An 18,047-nucleotide genomic window follows, 5' to 3' on the forward strand; every position below is an offset into this window, starting at 1 on the left:
AAGGCATGGTCTGCTGTGGCCACTGGACCAAATATCGTGATGGTTCTATGTATGACCTTTCTTAAATTGAAAACATGGGTTAGTGGTTATCTGGAAGAATTCTTTCTGATCATCTAAACTTGGGCTGAAAAAGTAAGGTGTACATATAGGGCATTTTTCTACCAAATATTGTTATAGTACAAAATTTAGTATTTATTCTATAACAAAGGGCAATAAGAAACTGTTGTATCTTCTTTATTTTTCTAGGACAGATTTTCTCCAAGCTCCTGCTGGTGGACTGCCAAGAAATTCAATCTCAATCATTACTTTTTCCCTGCCGTCCTGATCATCCAAAGATTTTAAGGCTCCTCCGCAGACCAAAGCATTATGTTCCCCAATCTTTAGTCCTGAATGCTCATTTCCTAAGCGACACAGCATCATTGTCACGTCTCTACCAAGAGTGGGCCTAAGATTTTTCCCCAAGGTGCCCATAAACATGATTCTTAGTATTCTATGTCTATTACTCTTCCACAGTCATCTTTAAGACCTATCAGAGGGCTAGTCACCTTTTGGGGAGAGGATGTATGGGTACATCTATGTGGAGTTGAGCTGTGGTCCCTCAACTCTGTAAGAGAAGCTCTTTACCTCTTCCTCCCCCTACCTGAAAGCCCTCATTTGCCTCTTCTCTTTTTCTGGAATGATGCATTAATTTCTGCCATGAGTTTAAATTTTTGAATATAAAAGTCAAGAGTGGGGATTATCTTCTAGGTGACTGGTAGCTTTTGTTTTATATTTGGACACAAAACAGTTTGAGCAAGGCAAGGGAACACATAAGCTTAGAAATCTCCTTGGGAGAGAGAGGGGGAAAATTCCTATGGATAGGAGAATAAAAACACATATTGATATTCTGATAAATTATTCAGCCTCTTACTATTATTATTATTGTTTATTTTTATTAAATACTTAATATTTTAGAGCAGTTTTAGGCTTACAATAAAAGTGAGAGATTTCCCATATGTTCCCTGCTCCCATACATGCAAAGCCTCCCCCTTTATCAACATCACTCACCAGAGTGGTGCTTTTTTTTTTTTTTTTTTTTACCAAGTATGAACCTAGAGTGACACATCATAATCACCCCTGAGTCCACCGTTTACCTTAGGGTTCACTCTTGGTGTTGTACATTCTTGGGTAAATGTATAATGACATATATCCATCATTATAATATCATACAGAGTATTGTCACTGCTCTAAAAAATCCTCTGTGCTCTGCCTATTCAGCCCCCCAACCCCCCATAACCACTGATCTTTTTACTGTCTCCATGGTTTTGCCTTTTCTACAATGTCATATAATTGGAATCATACCATATGTAGCATCTCAGATTGGCTTCTTTCACTTGGCAATATGCATTTAAGTTTCCTCCATGTCTTTTCGTGGTTGGATAGCTCTTTTCTTTTTTAGTACTGAATAATATTCCATTGTCTGAATATACCACAGTTTCCATTTACCTACTGAAAAACATCTTGGTTGCTTCCAACTTTTGGTAATCGTGAATAAAAGTGCAATAAATATCCATGTGTAGGTATTTGTATGGGCATAAGTTTTCAACTCCTTTGGATAAATACCAAGGAGCACAGTTGCTAGATCTTGTGGTAAGAGTATGTTTAGTTTTGTAAGAAACTGCCAAACTGTCTTCCAAAATGGTGGTACCATTTTGCATTCCCACTAGCAATGAATGCAAGTTCCTGTTGCTCCACATTCTTGCCAGCATTTGGTGTTGTCAATGTTCCAGATTTTGGCCATTCTAATAGGTGTGTAGTAGTATCTCATTGTTGTCTTAATTTGTATTTCCCTGATGACATATGATATGGAGCATCTTTTTGTATGTTTATTTGCCACTTTTATATCTTCTTTGGTGAGGTATCTGTTAAGTCTTTGGCCATTTTTAAAAGATTTATTTATTTATTTGAGAGAGAGAGAGAAAGAAAGAGAGAGAGAGAATGAGAGAGACTGGTGGCAAGGGCACAGGGAGAGAGAGAATTTCAAGCAGATTCTTCACTGAGCGCAGGGCTTGATCTCATGATCCTGAGATCACAACCTGAGCCAAAACCAAGAGTTGGACACTTAACTGACTGAACCCCCTGGGCACCCCTCTTTGGCCATTTTTAAATCAGGTTGTTTGTTTTCTTATTCTCATATTATTTTTCTTCTTCTTGAAAGAATAAAAAGAATAAAAACAAAAGGCATATTAATGTTTAGTGTTTGTTAGCATTTGTTTTCTCAAAATATATTTGGAATCAAAAATAACTTTGTTTTAGTCAACATGTCCTAACCAAAAGAAAGTCCTTATTTATGTAACTTCTTTTCCAAAGAAGGTTAGAGAAGTTAAAACAGTGAATCAGTCCAAGATAGAAATAAGGGGATGAGAGAAAAACCTCCTCTTTGTAATGTGTAGCTTAGTGGAAGCAGGACTAGACCAGCAGGCCTGTCATGCTGGAGAGGGACCTGGTGGTACTGGGGATGGGAACTTGTAGACACTAGAAAAGGTTCAGCTCTGTCACAGGCCTGGACTTGGCCCTCTTTCCATACTATTTGGGTAATTCCTCTGGCTTTCCATCAATATCTGTCTGCATATATCGTGTTATCCATCAAAGTGTCATCCATGGAAAGTGTCATCCATGTAAAACCCAAGAGAATCTACCCTTGAAAGGAATTTGAGGACCTTATGAGACAACCATTAAAAAAAATCAGATTACTTCTAAAATTTCTGTGAAGTCTCTAGGAGATGACTATTATCTAAATAACCACAGATGGATAAGGTATGCGAGTTAAATCTGTGCCTTGGTTCTAGCTGTTTTTTACATACCCTGCTACTGCTTCATTACCAAGTTAGAGAAATCGACAAATCTGGATCTTAATTTTCTCTTGATTCCTAATGTCCATTTTTGCAAAAAGGCATGAAAATCTTTGGGTAAAAACTGAGACCCAGTCACAACGTAGAGATTATTTACACATATCTAAAAGATAAATATTACCACATACCTAGAGAATGAGAACTCCTTATCATGTAATTTCTCATTTTCCCCGGGAGTAAGTATCTTGAAGAATGTACATGACTTAAAGAATGCATTCTGGTTACTGATTTTGTGTTCAACACCTGTTGGGCCTTCCTAGTTGGATGTGATTTCAGTTTTTCTTACTAGATAAAATAGCTATTCTGCTTATCTTTGAGCAGACTGTTTATATTCCAAGATCTGTGATTTGATGACTTGACCAGCCCAGACCATTATGATGTTGCTAACTAACTGGTTGCTTTACACAGTTATCATATTTTACAGTGTAAAACTAGCACTGGGATTTGGAACTCTCTAATTCAGTGGTTTCCTTAAAATTCCCTGTGATCCTTTCAAAATCTTCAGATGTTTAGAACTCGTTGAATCAGAATCTCCTGTTGGTAGAACTCAGAAACCCACTGACCTTGTCCCTCACTTCTCTTTCAGAAATGATACCACCCAAATCTTGAAACCACATAGAAAATTGGTAAGTGTGGGAGTACTGTAGCTTTCTCATTTAATCAGAACGTAAATATATGAGTAGAGAATTGTGAAAAGAGAAAATGGCCTCAAAAGAAAGACAGTTTACTTTTAAACGTTTTTGATCTCATAACCTATTTCTACTTGAAACAGAAGATCTTAAAGTTTATGAAGCCCTATGAAGTCTTTCATGGAATAGAAGCTCCTGCCCTCAGTTGTTCCCTTTTAACCTGCCATCACTCACAATGGGATAGAATATGGACTGACCTTTTGTTTGCGATGTTTAGTGGATGTTTTCATAATGTTTAGTATTTATTCATCATCCGTGTTGACATTTTGTCAAGAGATTTTTTTCCTTAACTTTCGTTGAATAAGAATTTGACAAAATAAAGTACAGAATGAAGTTAAGATGTTGATGGTGTTTATTTTTAGAGAGGAAGACTTTTTACGTAGCAAAATGATCTTTCACTTTAAAAATTAAAGTTTTTATAATATAGACAAATTGTTAACTATGACATTGATTTTTTTCCCTTTAAGTGAATAATCAAATAAAAAAAGAGTTATTACTTTGATTAGTTTTACCTATTTGAATTCCATACATGGAATTAGTCTGTGTACTTCTGCAAATGCCTTCTACTGTTCAGCGATATGTTTCTGTGGTTCTTCACTATTTATACTCTTACATAGCTCACTCACATTGTAGGGTATACATATTCAAGTTTATTTATTTGTTCTATTGATTATGCTTGGATTATTTTCAATTTTCTGTTGTTACAAACACTATTGCTGTGAATATGCTTTTTTTTTTTAAAGATTTATTTATTTATTATAGAGAGGGAGAGAGAGAGTACAAATGGGGGTAGGGGCAGAGGGAGAGAAAGAGGGAGAGAAGCAGACTCCCTACTGAGCATGGAGCCCAATGCAGGACTCAATCTCACTACTCCGAGCCAAAATCAATAATTGGCTGCTTAATCCAGTGAGCCACCCAGGCATCTTGCTGTGAATATGCTTTTTATTGGTATAAATTTACATACCTTAAAGTTCACTTATTTAAAACATACATACAGTTTAATGCTTTTGTTGTATTTAAAAAATTGTGTAACTATCACCAAAACCTAATTTCCCCCCTTGGTTTGTTTTATTTATTTATTTATTTATTTATTTATTTATTTATTTATTTATGTTCAATTAACCAACATATATTAATTCATTAGTTTTTGATGTTGTGTTCAATGATTCATTAATTGTGTATAACACCCAGTGCTCATCACCACACGTGCCCTCCTTAATACCCATCACCCGGTTACCCCATCCCCCCACCCACTCCCTTCTGTAACCCTCAGTTTGGTTCCTGGAGTCCGGAGTCTCATGGTTTGTCTCCCTCTCTGATTTCTTCCCATTCAGTTTTCCCTCCCTTTCCCTGTGGTCCTCCATGCTATTCCTTATGTTCCACATATGAATGAAACCATACGATAATTGTCTTTCTCTGCGTGACTTATTTCACTTAGCATAATCCCCTCCAGTTCCATCCATGTTGATGCAAATGGTGGGTATTCATCCTTTCTAATGCTGAGTAATATTCCATTGTATACATGAACTACATCTTCTTTATCCATTCATCTGTTGAAGGCATCTTGCCTCCTTCCATAGTTTGGCTATTGTGGACATTGCTGCTATGAACACTGGGGTGCATGTGCCCCTTCTTTTCACTATGTCTGTATCTTTGGGATAAATACCTAGTTGTGCAATTGCTGGATTGTAGGGTAGCTCTATTTTTAATGTCTTGAGGAACCTCCATACTGTTTTCCAGAGTGGCTGTACCAGCTTGCATTCCCACCAACAGTGTAAGAGGGCTCCCCTTTCTCCACATCCTCGCTAACACTTGTTGTTTCCTGTCTTGTTAATTTTTGCCATTATAACTGGTGTAAGGTGGTATCTCATTGTGGTTTTGATTTGTATTTCCCTGATGGAATTGAACATTTTTTCATGTGTCTGTTAGCCATTTGTATGCCTTCTTTGGAGAAGTGTCTGTTCATGTCTTCTGCCCATTTATTGACTGGGTTATTTATTTTATGGGTGTTGAGAAGTTCTTTATAGATCTTGGATACCAGCCCTTTATCTGTAATGTCTAAAATCTAATTTTAGAACATTTCATCATGCCAAAAGAAATCCTAGACCCATTAATAGTCACTCCTTACCCCCACCTCACACTTTCCTCAGGTCCTGGCAACAACTAATCTACTTTTCATCTCTATAGGCCTGCCTATTCTGGACATTTTTATATAAATGGAATCATAGAATATGTGGCCTTTTGTGTCTGGCTTTCTTCATTAACACAGTGTTTTCAGGGTTCATCCTTATGGCATGTGTCCCTACTTCATTCTTTTTTTTTTGACAAATAGTATTCCATTGTGTGGATAGACCACATTTTGTTTATCCTTTCCCCAGTTGATGGACATTTGGATTGTTTCTACTATTCATGAATTTTTTTTTGACATCAGCATTCCTAAGTTTCATATGTAAGAATTGCTGAGTTATATAGTAACTCTATGTATAATATTTTGAGGTGCTGCCAACTGTTTTCTGTAGTGGTGGTATCATTTTACATCCCCACTAGCAATGTATGAGAATTTCAATTTTTCCACATCCTCACCAACACTTGTTATTGCATGTCTTTTTGATAATAGTCATCCTAATGGTGTGAACTGATACCTCATTGTGGTTTTGACTTGCATTTCCCTAATAACTAATGATGCTGAGTATCTTTGCATGGACTTATTGGCTAGCCATACATCTTCTTTGGAGAAAAAGGGTATTTTCAAACTTTTTTTCCCATTTTAAAATTTGACTATTTGTCCTTTTATTGTTGAATTGAGAGAGTTCTTTTTACCCCTAGTTTTATTAAGAAATAATTGATATACATCACGATATAAGTTTAAGGCATACAGCATGATGGTTTGATTTACATATACAGCTGACCTTTGAACAATGCAGGGGTTAGGGCCACCAACCTCCACACAGTTGAAAATCCAAGTATAACTTTTGACTCTCCCCAAACTTAACTACTGATAGCCTACTGTTGACCAGAGCCTTACTGATAACATAAATAGTAGATTAATATGTATTTTGTATATGTATTATATATTATTCTTAAAGTAACTGAAGAAAATGTTATTAAGAAAATCGTAAGGAAGAGAAAATACATTTCCAGTACTGTACTGTGTTTATTAAAAAAATCCACATATAAGTTGACCAGTGCAGTTCAAACCCATGTTGTTCAAGGGCCAACTGTAGAATGGGTGATAACCACCCAGGAGGTGGGATAACAAAGGCACAGTAGTACTGATGATGCTAAATCAATTGTACTGACAGACTGGTGAAGTGTGGGGAAAACTTACAAGTAGAGTATGCTCTGAATTAATACAATGAAGATCCAAGTTCCTTATACATAGAGGGAAAAAATGACTCAAAACAAAATTATTCCTAATTGAGTAAAAGCTAACACCAAGAGTCATTCTTTCCTGTATACCACATATCAGATTTATCGCTGAGTCTTGTGGACTGTACCTTCAAATATATCTTAAATCTTTCTGCTTCTCTCCATCCATAGAGCCCTACTCTAATCCTAGCTGTCATTTCAGCACTACTTGTCTGCTGGTGTCTGCTTTTGCCTGCTTTTGCCTGCTTTTAATCCATTCTCCATACAGTGGAAAGACCTTTTAAAAACATAAATTGAGTCATGCCATTTCTCCATTAAAAACCCTTCAATGTTTTCTTGTTGCCCTTTTACAAAAATCCTCAAATCAGTAAGGAAATGGCTGACATGTTCAGTGAAGAATATGTGTATTTAAAAGAGCCAATATAGAAATTATATAGAAATGTTATAAAAATGAGTATGCCCAGTAGAAAGTGAGTGAAATAGAAATTTAGCTTCAGTTCTGATGTCAACTAGTTATACAGCCCATCTTACCTTTTAGAAGGACTAAAATATTTAGAATCTATTCAGTTCCAAAATTTTGAGGGATGATGTTTTGTCTTTTTTTAAAAAAGTTTTATTTTAATTCCATTATAATTAACATACAGTATTACATTAGTTTCAGGTATACATTGTAGTGATTCAACAATTTTAGTGCTCATCATGATAAGTATACTCTTTAATCCCTTCACCTGTTTCACCCATCCCCCCCACCCATCTCCCCTCTAGTAACCATCAGTTTGTTCTCTATAGTTAAGAGTTGGTGTTTTGGTCTGTCTCTTTTTTAAATTTGTTTGTTTTGTTTCTTAAATTACACATATGCGTGAAATCATATGGTATTTGTCTTTCTCTGACTGACTTATTCCACTTAGCATTTTATTCTCTAGATCCATCCATGTTGTTGCAAATGGCAAGATTTCATTCCTTTTTTATGGATGAGTAAAATTTCACTGTATGTGTGTGTCTGTGTGTGTACCTCACATCTTCTCTATCCGTTCATCTATCGTGGGACATTTGGATTGCTTCCGTAACTTGGCTATTGTAAATAATGCTGCAATAAACATAGGGGTCCATATATCTTTTCGAATTAGTGTTTTCGTATTCTTTGGGTAAATACCCAGTAGTGAAATTACTGAATTATACAGTAATTCTAGTTTTAGTTTTTTTGAGAAACCTCCATACCATTTTCCACAGTGGCTACCTCAGTTTACATTCCCACCAACAGTGCATGAGGATTTCTTTTTCTCCACATCCTTGTCAACACTTGTTTCTTGTGTTTTTGAGTTTAGCCATTCTGAGGTGTGAGGTGATATCTCATTGTAGTTTTGATTTGCATTTCCCTGATGATGAGTGATGTTGAACATCTATTCATGTGTCTGTTGGCCATATATATGTCTTTTTTGGAGAAATTTCTGGATTTTTAAAAATTAGATTATTTGTTTTGTTTAGTGTTGAGTTGTATAAGTTCTTTATATATTTTGGATACTAACCCTTTATCAGATATGTCATTTGCAAATATCTTCTCCCATTCAGTAGGTTGTCTTTTAGTTTAGTTGATTGTTTCCTTTGCTGTGCAGAAGCTTTTTATTTTTATATAGTCCTAATAGTTTATTTTTACTTTTGTACCCCTTGCCTGAGGAGACATATCTGGAAAACTGTTGCTATAGCCAATGTGAGAGAAATTACTGCTTATGCTCTCTTTTAGGATTTTTATGGTTTCAGGCCTTACATTTATGTTTTTAATCCATTTTGAGTTTATTTTTGTTTATAGTGTGAGAATGTGGTCCAGTTTCATTTTTTGCATGTAGCTGTCCAGTTTTCCCAGCACCATTTGTTGAAGAGACTGTCTTTTTCCAATTGGATATTCTTTCCTCCTTTTTCAAAGATTAATTGACCATATAATTATGAGTTTATTTCTGGGCTCTCTATTCTGTTCCATTGATCCATGTGTCTCTTTTTGTGCCAATACCGTACTGTTTTGATTACTACAGATTTGTAGAATATCTTGATATCTGGGATTGTGATACCTCCAGTTTTGTTCTTCTTTTTCAAGATTGCTTTTGCCATTCAGGGTCTTTTGTGGTTCCATACAAATTTTAGGATTTTTTGTTCTAGTTCTGTGAAAAATTGATAAAGATTGCATTAACTCTGTAGATTGCTTTGGGTAGTATGGGCATTTTAGCAATATTTGTTCTTTCAATCCATGAGCATGGAATATCGTTCCATTTGTTTGTGTCATTTTCAACTTCTTTCATCAGTGTTTTATAATTTTCAGAGTATGTTTTGTCTTTTTTGATGCTGAACAGTTAAAGAAAAATTATGTAAATATTTCTGAATAAATAATACCTTTAGTTTGCATACCGTTACACAGTTTAAAAAGTGTTTCTGCATGAATTATCCTATATGATGTCCTTAGCTTCTTCCTGCCTTTTCTTTTTTCAGATTAGACAGACTGAGAATAATTGAGGTTTCTTTTCATGATTCCACTTTGCCTATTCCAAAAACTGCCATGCAATGTGTTTGGAATAGGGTAATACAACCTCTAAAAATAAAATAATTTCTATCATTAGTGAATTTGGGAAATAAAAACAACTTAGAGATACCAATACTTGCTAATCAAGGTAAACTTTGAAGAATTTTGCTATGTATAATCTAGTTTGAATAATTCTATGAATAGATTAGTGAACATAGGTGAAAATGCTTAGTTATATTTATTTTCATTCCTAGGATATGTAAGTAATATAACTTGAAATATACAGTGGTTTGAATAATAATTCTGAAAATTCTTCTAATCCAATTAACAAATTAAAATTTCTTATCATTACTTTTTTTGTAGTATGGCATGTCTGGCAGTCTGTGTAAACAGAAGTGGAAATCTTCAGGGAATAAAACTGAGAAAACTCAGTAATAAATTGCCATCATGCACATGTAATATTCTGCTATGTTTCTAATAACCTCTAAGCCATAATTTTCTAATGGAATGAAATAACTCTGTCAGAGGCAAAATCAATATTTTCAAAGTACACACTAATGTTCTGTGAAATTAGAAATTGACCTTTTTTCCCTTTTTTTTTCTTATAAAGAATAAATACAAATGGGTTTAGGTATTTGGAGTATATATAACATTTAAAATACAAATCTCTTGAATATCTCTGCTGAAAAATAAATTTTAAATGTTATAAGTGTGTTGTTATATGTCTTCTTCCTTACTGATAATAGATTAAAACTATAACTACAAACTCGATTCTACAAAATATGGTTACTAATCACTAAAACAATTTTTGTTTTAATTTTTGCCAGCATATGTTGCTCAAATTACTTGAATAGACATGATATTTTTAAAAATGAAACACTTTATTTATCAATGAATAACACTATTCTCTTTCATTATTCTTAAAATTCATGTCTTATTCACTTGGAGTGAGTATGCATATGAGATCTACTGTCTGATAAGATTTTTTTCCAAAGAAAGAACAAATTGTTGACCATAAAACAAGCTGCTGTACTAGCTCTATGAAGTAGCCATGTAGACATTTAGCTTTTGAGATATTTTGTGTGGGCTCTTTTTGAGATTATTGAGTAAATTCACCCAGTTAGTATTGTTAAGCTCCTACTATGTTCAAGCCATTTGTTGTTCCAGCTGGGGTCATTTGAAAGGAAAGGTGGATGTTCCAGCATAAGAGTTTCTAACTAGTTCCTTGGATCTATCTACAGATTCAGTATTGAATTGGTGCATATTCAAGATATTTGCTACTTTGAGATTTCTATTACTACATTCTCTTCCATATTTGCAGCCATGGAAGTGGTATAGTATATAATTAAAGGCATTGGGTCATGAAGTCCACATGGGTTCAATTCCTAGCTCCACCAGCTACTAGTAATGTGACTTTGGGTAAAGTATTAAGAACTCTGGGACATAATTTTCTTCATTGGTAAGATGGATATTTAAAATGTTCCCACTGATTTCGGAGAAGATAAAATGAGATGTTGCATTACAAGCACTTAGAACTATTCCCAGTGGGTAATAAAGCATAGCTCTCAGAGGTTTTTGCCTATATTTTCTCATCTTTCTCTACTCCTAGGTGATGTTAGCTTTGGGAAAATGGAAGGAAATACATTCACCCTCAGATTATGGAGGTGGCACTTGAGATCTGCCTTGACTTTTAGGAACACCAGGCTTGGCGGATCTCATAAAATGAGAAGTTAGGGGAAGGATAATAAAATCTTAAAAAAAAATTAAAAATTAAAAAAAATAAAATGAATCTTTATTTTGATTAAAGTGAAACATGTACAGAGTTTTAAAACTAAATAATTCTTTTTTTAAAAAAGATTTTATTTATTTATTTGACAGAGAGAGACACAGCGAGAGCAGGAACACAAGCAGGGGAGTGGCAGAGGGAGAAGCAGGCTTCCCGTGGAGGAGAGAGCCCGATGCAGGGCTTGATCCCAGGATGCTGGGATCATGACCTGAGCCAAAGGCAGACACTTTATGACTGAGCCACCCAGGCGCCCCTAAAACTAAATAATTCTAAATACCTATGGTAAAGTACATTACTTTCAAAAATAATTTACTCCCACCAATCCCATCAGATTCTCTCTTTACTGGGACCCCACACTATGGGTGGTTTTTAATTCTAAACTCAGTGATCAGATTTGGCCGTGTAACTTGCTATGGCCAATAAGATGTGAATGGAAGTGATATGTGCCACCTGAGCCGAAGTTGTAAGAGCCATAATGTGGTTCTGCCATCATTCTTTTCCTTCTGCTACAAAATCAGCATATCCCAACTGGGGTCTTTTATTTCAACCTAGACCTTGTAATGAAGACGAAGAGAAGAGACACCCATGGTGAACATGAGTGGGAAGTAACCCCATTCATCTTCTTGTCAACCACTCAGATTTCAGGGTCATTTGTTATCATAGAATAATTTAGCTAAGCTGTTTGATACAATGGCTTATAATTAAAATGACCACATAATTTATTGTCAAACCTGGACATTTTTGAGAGTGAAAGGAGATTTTATGACCAACTTTTGTAAACTGGTACTGTCCCACCAGAGGTTGTATATATGATCATCTTACTTGTAATGGAAGACAGAGTGATGCATACAATCATACTGGACCTTTCTTTGATGCTCTTACTCTCCTTTGTTTGAGCACATTGTTGGAGTCTGGAATGCATGAATTTCTCTTTGTTGACTGACTCTCTTGTGTGCTAAATCATATCCTTCAAAAGAGTGCATAAGACGTTCACTTAAAAAGCCCTTTTGTGTCAAAACTGTCTCTATTTTATCTTCACACTTGATTGATATTTTGGCTCGGCACAGAATTTTAAGTAGAAAAAATATTTTCCCTTAGATTTTGAAGTAACATGCTAACTGTGTTTTAGCATTTGGTGTTGCTCTTGTGAGATTTGGTGCCATTCTCATTTTCATTCTTTTGTATTCACAGGCTTTCTCTCTCTGGAAGCTTTTAGGATCTTCTCATTATCTCTGACATGAAATCTTGAAATGATGCATATTCTTTCATTGCTTTGGTCACTTGGTTGACCCTTTCAAACTGGAGACTCTTGTTTTTGGGTTCTGGAAAAATGTCTTGTATTACTTCTTTGAACTATTCTCCTTGTTCTCTCATTTTAGTACTCCTGTCATTCATTGGCCACCCTAGATCAATTTTAGAGGGATTTTTTTTTTTACCGTTCTTTTCATATTTTCTGACTTTTTAGTTTTTTGCTCTACTTTCTCAGTGATGTCTTCCGTTTTAACTTTCAACCATTTGATTGATTTCTTTATTTTGGGTGTTTTATGATGGTTAATTTCCAAGAGCTCTTTCTTACCCTCTTATCATTGTGTAGCAGTATTTTTTTTTGTCTCACTGAAGATATTATTTATAACTTATGTGAAATTTTCTCTGCATTTGCTGTTTCTGTCTCTTTTATGTTCCTTTCAGCTCTTTGTCTTTATCCTTTCCTTTCATGTTGGAGGCAGTTTGAACAGGAAAGTGTTAACTTAGCAGGCCTGCATTAAACCCAGCAAATCTCAAAGAAAGGCCTGTCTTCAAGATTGGTTCTTGGTTGGCTCCTGGAAGATAAATTCTGTAAGATTGATTTTGTATGCCTGATAAGATTGATTTTGTATGTTTGAGGCCTTGGGCCACACTATACCAGTGTAATCCAATAGTTCATGCTAACAACGTGATTTATGATGAATTTCTTGTTTTACTCCGGAGGAGGGAGGCTGAAGTCTGAGTAGCTGAGGTCAGTCATACAGGTACTGCCTGCCTGTATGACTGATATCCAGTGAAAACCCTGGACACCAGGGCTTAGGTGAGCTTCCCTGGTTGGCAACACTTTACATGTGTCATATATCATTGCTGGGAGGATTAAGTGCATTCCCATATGACTCCACTAAAAGGAGAAACCTGGAAGCTTGTATCTGGCTTTTCTCGGACTTTACCCTATGTACATTTTCCTTTTACTGATTTTAATCTCTATCCTTTTATTGTAATAAAATAGAACCAGGAGTATAACAGCTTTTCTAGTCCTGTGAGTTTTTCTAGTGAATCCCTGAGCCTGAGTGGTTTTGGAGAACACCATCATAAAAGTGATTCTTAATTAACTCTTCATATTTTCACATAAGCAACTAAAATGCACAGTGAATTCTCAGCACATGAAGACAGGGTTTGTTCATTTCATGATAGGGCAATGGTTTTCAAAGTATAGTTCAAGAACTCTGAGGTCTCAGAGAAACTTGCAGGGAGTTTACAAGGTCAAAAGTATTTTCATATTCATATTAATACCAGGTTTTATCTGCTTTTCACTGGTGGTGTAAAACACTGATGGATAAAACTGCTGAAGGCTTTGCCATGAACAAAGGAAATGGTACCAAGCTATAGCAGTATTCTTTACAAGAATGTTGTAAAAATATGCTAGTTTCACTTAAGGTTGACCTTAGTGAAACAGTAAAACTTATAAATGAAGTACACATCTTTTCATATTTTGGGGGAGAAAATGGCCAGTATGTCTAACAGCACTTCTGCTGCATACTGTGATTCAGTGGCTGGCTCAGGGAAAAGCATTAATGCAATTGTTTCAGTTGAGAATTGAAATCACCATTTTTTTCATGGAAACCATTTTTACTTGACTGACAGGCAAACTATGGTTATTCAGACTTGGGTATTTGGCAGACATACATATATATATATATATACATATATATGTATATATGTATGTGTATATATATATATTTAAAGATTTTATTTATTTATTTAATTGACAGAGAGAGAGAGAGAGAGAGACAACATGCGAGGGAACACAAGCAGGGGGAGTGGGAGAGGGAGAAGCAGGCTTCCTGCTGAGCAGGGAGCCCGATGAGGGGCTCGATCCCAGGACCCTGGGATCATGACCTGAGCCGAAGGCAGTCGCTTTAACCAACTGAGCCACCCAGGCGCCCCTGGCAGACATATTTTTGAAAACGAATTAAGTTTCACTTTGAGGAAAACAAATGACAATATTTATTGCCAATGATAAAGTTCAGGCTTTCAAGAAAAATCAGAAATTTGAAAAACTTGTATTGGCCACTGGGAGCTTGACAGCTTACCAATAGTTACAGAATCTTCTGATGAGATCAGTGATAATATTAAGAAATGTGATTTCTTTTGGTATTGCATAATGAAATGTGTCAACATTTGGAAGATAGGTATAACTCACTGAGTAAAGATTTTTGAAATGATAAAAGCATGATGTTACAAAATCTTGCATGCCTATAAATGCTTTCAAAGTGCAAGATCGACCAATGGGCTTCAATGTAACAGAGTACAAAAAGTTCACTGACATGGTTTCAGATTCTACCTTGCAATTAACCTTTAAGAACCGATTGCTTTTCAGATTGTGCTATAGTCCCAATCCACAATTATCTGAAAAGGCTATTAAAATACTCCTCCATTTTCCGGCTATATATTAGTGTCAGGCTGCATTTTCTTCATATGCTTCAACCGAAACAACATGTTGTAAGGCTTTAAATGCAGAAGCAGGTATGAGAACCCAGATGTATTTTATTATGACAGACATTAGAGAGCTTGCCAAAAATACCATTCTTCCACTAAATCTTTTTTTGTTTTGTATAATTGGTTATTTTCTATAAAAATATCTTATTTATGTTATGTAGGAGGTTTGTATTGTTATTTTGAAATGAATTAATAAGTATTTTAAAAAATTCCTAATTTCATTTCTAAAATGGCAAAAAACTGACAGCAATAATTTGCAAAACAAGAACTCTTGAGAGCCTTCAGTAATTTCTATAAGTATAAGGAGGGGCTGGGACCAAAAATTTGAGAACTACTGCTATAGGACCTAAGGGAAGGAGCTGGTCTTTTCATTGGGATGCCCCCCAATGGTATTATTTGTAGGTGCATTTTTCTGAAATTATTCATTTTCTTCCATGAAAGAATCCCTCACTTCCCTGACTTTGGACTATACGGTGGCATTTTGGGAGTAATTCAGAGGAAAGGGTTTGCAAACCCCTTAGTTCACCATGCAAACTCTGAGTTTATTCATAGTTTTCATCCTGTGCCACACTTCTCTCCTCCATTCTCTTTGATGGCCATGACTGTGAGGCCTTCCTGACCTTATGTCTCCAGAGAATAATTTCTGCCCTCCTTTCAGGTTGGGAGAGGGATGCTAAGTAGATGGGCAGCTCACTTTTTGTTAGTGTTCTCCTCCTCCCCTGCTCTGTTACAGCCATCCCCACTGCTCCATCTTCTTTAATCTTCTAAGTGGTGCTTTCTTAGACTCTGTTGGATTACTGCCCTGGTATCTTTTTACGCTGAATAATGGCGCCCTCAAAAGACATCCATGTCCTAATCTCTGGAAACTGTGATTATTCCCTTCTGTGGCAAAGACTTTGCAGGTGTGATTGAGTTAGAGCTCTTGAAATTGGAGATTATCCTGGATATCCAGATGGGTTCTAGATGCAATTACAAGTATCCTAACAAGAGGGAGGCAGAGGGACATGTGGCCACAGAGGCAGAGATTAAAGTGATGCAGTCATAAGCCGAGGAATGCTAGTGGCCACCAGAAGCTGGAGGAGGCAAGGAACAGTTTTCCCTCTAGAGCCTCCAGAGGCTCTGCCGACATTTTGATTTCTGCCCAGTGATACTGGTTTTAGACTTCTAGCCCTTAGAATTGTGAGGGAATTAGTTTCTTTCATTTTAAGTCACCAAATTTGTGGTAATTTGTTATAGCCCCCAGCTTCAGGAAACTAATACAAGGCACAGGTTTTTTATATGCTTCCATGTCATTTTAGTGGGGGGTTGAAGAGTAGGCTAGGTAAATGCATGTGGTCTACATATGCCAGGCATAACCAGAAGCTTTTCAGTGAGTTTCTAACTGCAGTGAAGATGAGGCAAGGAGGGGAGAGTGGAAATTTTGCCAGAATAGAAATTTTCCTGATGCTTTGGAGTGACTCAGATGTCTCCGTGGGAGGGGTGGGGGGCTAGATTTCAGTCCCTTCCTTTTCGGCTTTGCAAGAAAGGAAGCATGTCCAAATGGCTGTAACTTATCTGGAATTTTTAGAAGTAGCCAACAAAAAAGCATGAATTCTTGATCCAGTCCTAGAACTTAGGGGTCGGGGGGCAGGGAGGATGAGTGACAGTTCACATTTTACCTTATTGTTCTGGTGCGGGAACTTTTACAACTATCCACTTGAGCCCTCTAATTTCTTTCTACGTTACTGTCTTTGTGAGCCTTCGTGCAGTTTAAATAAAGGAAAAGGAATTGGTGCATCCCCATCTTTGCCCATGTTTGATGCTAATGATGCTTCCCACTTATGTTGTCTGCATGTGAGCCAGAGGGTACAGAAAGCTGAAAGAGAACATGGCTGAGAGCAGCACAGTGTGAGCATCCTGGGGCCAGCAGAGAGACTGAATGATAGAAGTGGGCCCTAGAAGGTGGGTCTTCTTCCACAGTAAACAAACATTTAGGGAGCACTCATGAAGAGTAAAGCTCAGTACCATAGCTTCTTTGGAGGAAAGGGTAACCTTCACCCTGTCCTTGCTCTTATAAGAGTAATCATGATACACAAGAAATTATAGGTATGTTCCTGAAGGAATGATTTCCACATTTCTTGAATTCCTGGAAATAACAAGAATTAAGGCAAAAAATTTAACATCTAGAATTTATAACATTAAAACCTATAAAAAGGCTATCATTCAAATTTTCTTGATACATTATTAAAGAAATAAATGGCAGAATTTAAAACAAAATTGGGACCCAGGTACTTTCTACAAATAAGATTTTTCTTTTCTTTGCCTGACAAGAGTTGCTTGGGAATTCTTAGTGATCTATGTATAGGCCTTTAAAAATAATGATGAATAAGAGATGACAAATAAAGCCTAAATTGACAGGGTAAGCCGAATAAATAGAATTATATTAGACAGAAGCAAGAAAATGACCATTTTAGGCAGCATGCCCACTGGGCTATAATTAGGTCTAATGCTGTTGTTTCTGGTACTTCATATGCTGCTGGTGGTCAGTGAAAGTTTAAAACACAATCAGAAACATATTCTGCAGTAATAAATTTTACTTTTGCTGCATAGAGACATGAATATACAAATTACTGCCCACTTATTCAAAAAACCACTTCTCCCCAAATGACTCCCCTTAACCAGTGCATTCCAGTTTCTTGACAACACTGAAAGAATTCTCTAATATCAAGGACTGCATTTCTTGAAAATTTACTGAATATTGGATAAGCTGATTATTACTCATAATAAAAGTAGGAATGAAATGTTGGAAAATACAAGGTGGGGGATCATAGATGAATAATGTGTGAGTAATTATGAGGGCTTAAGTTAACAGATGGCTAGAGTACTAAGTCCTGTTTTTAGAGAATTCACAAGTTCTTCTACTGCCGGCCTTGTTCCAGAAAGATCTTAAGTTTACAGATACTTACCCCTGTGTGTGTGTTCATGAGCATGTATGTGTGTCGGGGAGGGGATGACGGTAAAAGCAAGATAATATAATTTTATTTTTTTTAATTTAATTTTATTTTTTTTTTAAGATTTTA

The 18,047-nt window shown here is 36.0% G+C and overlaps 1 long non-coding RNA gene across 2 annotated transcripts in view; it reads left to right on the forward strand.

Moving 5' to 3' along the window:
- LOC118528545 (uncharacterized) overlaps positions 1 to 18,047 on the forward strand; it is a 288,557-nt gene that overhangs the window by 54,351 nt on the left and 216,159 nt on the right. The window contains exon 3 of one of the 2 annotated variants that reach the window (XR_004913716.2): positions 3,478 to 3,517. The exons of the other annotated variant lie outside the window; for it this stretch is intronic. This is a non-coding gene — a long non-coding RNA (uncharacterized LOC118528545). The remainder of the gene's footprint in view (positions 1 to 3,477; positions 3,518 to 18,047) is intronic. 2 annotated transcript variants of the gene reach the window in all.

This window comes from Halichoerus grypus, chromosome 2 (assembly GCF_964656455.1).
Source record: "Halichoerus grypus chromosome 2, mHalGry1.hap1.1, whole genome shotgun sequence".
Classification (NCBI taxonomy): domain Eukaryota; kingdom Metazoa; phylum Chordata; class Mammalia; order Carnivora; family Phocidae; genus Halichoerus; species Halichoerus grypus.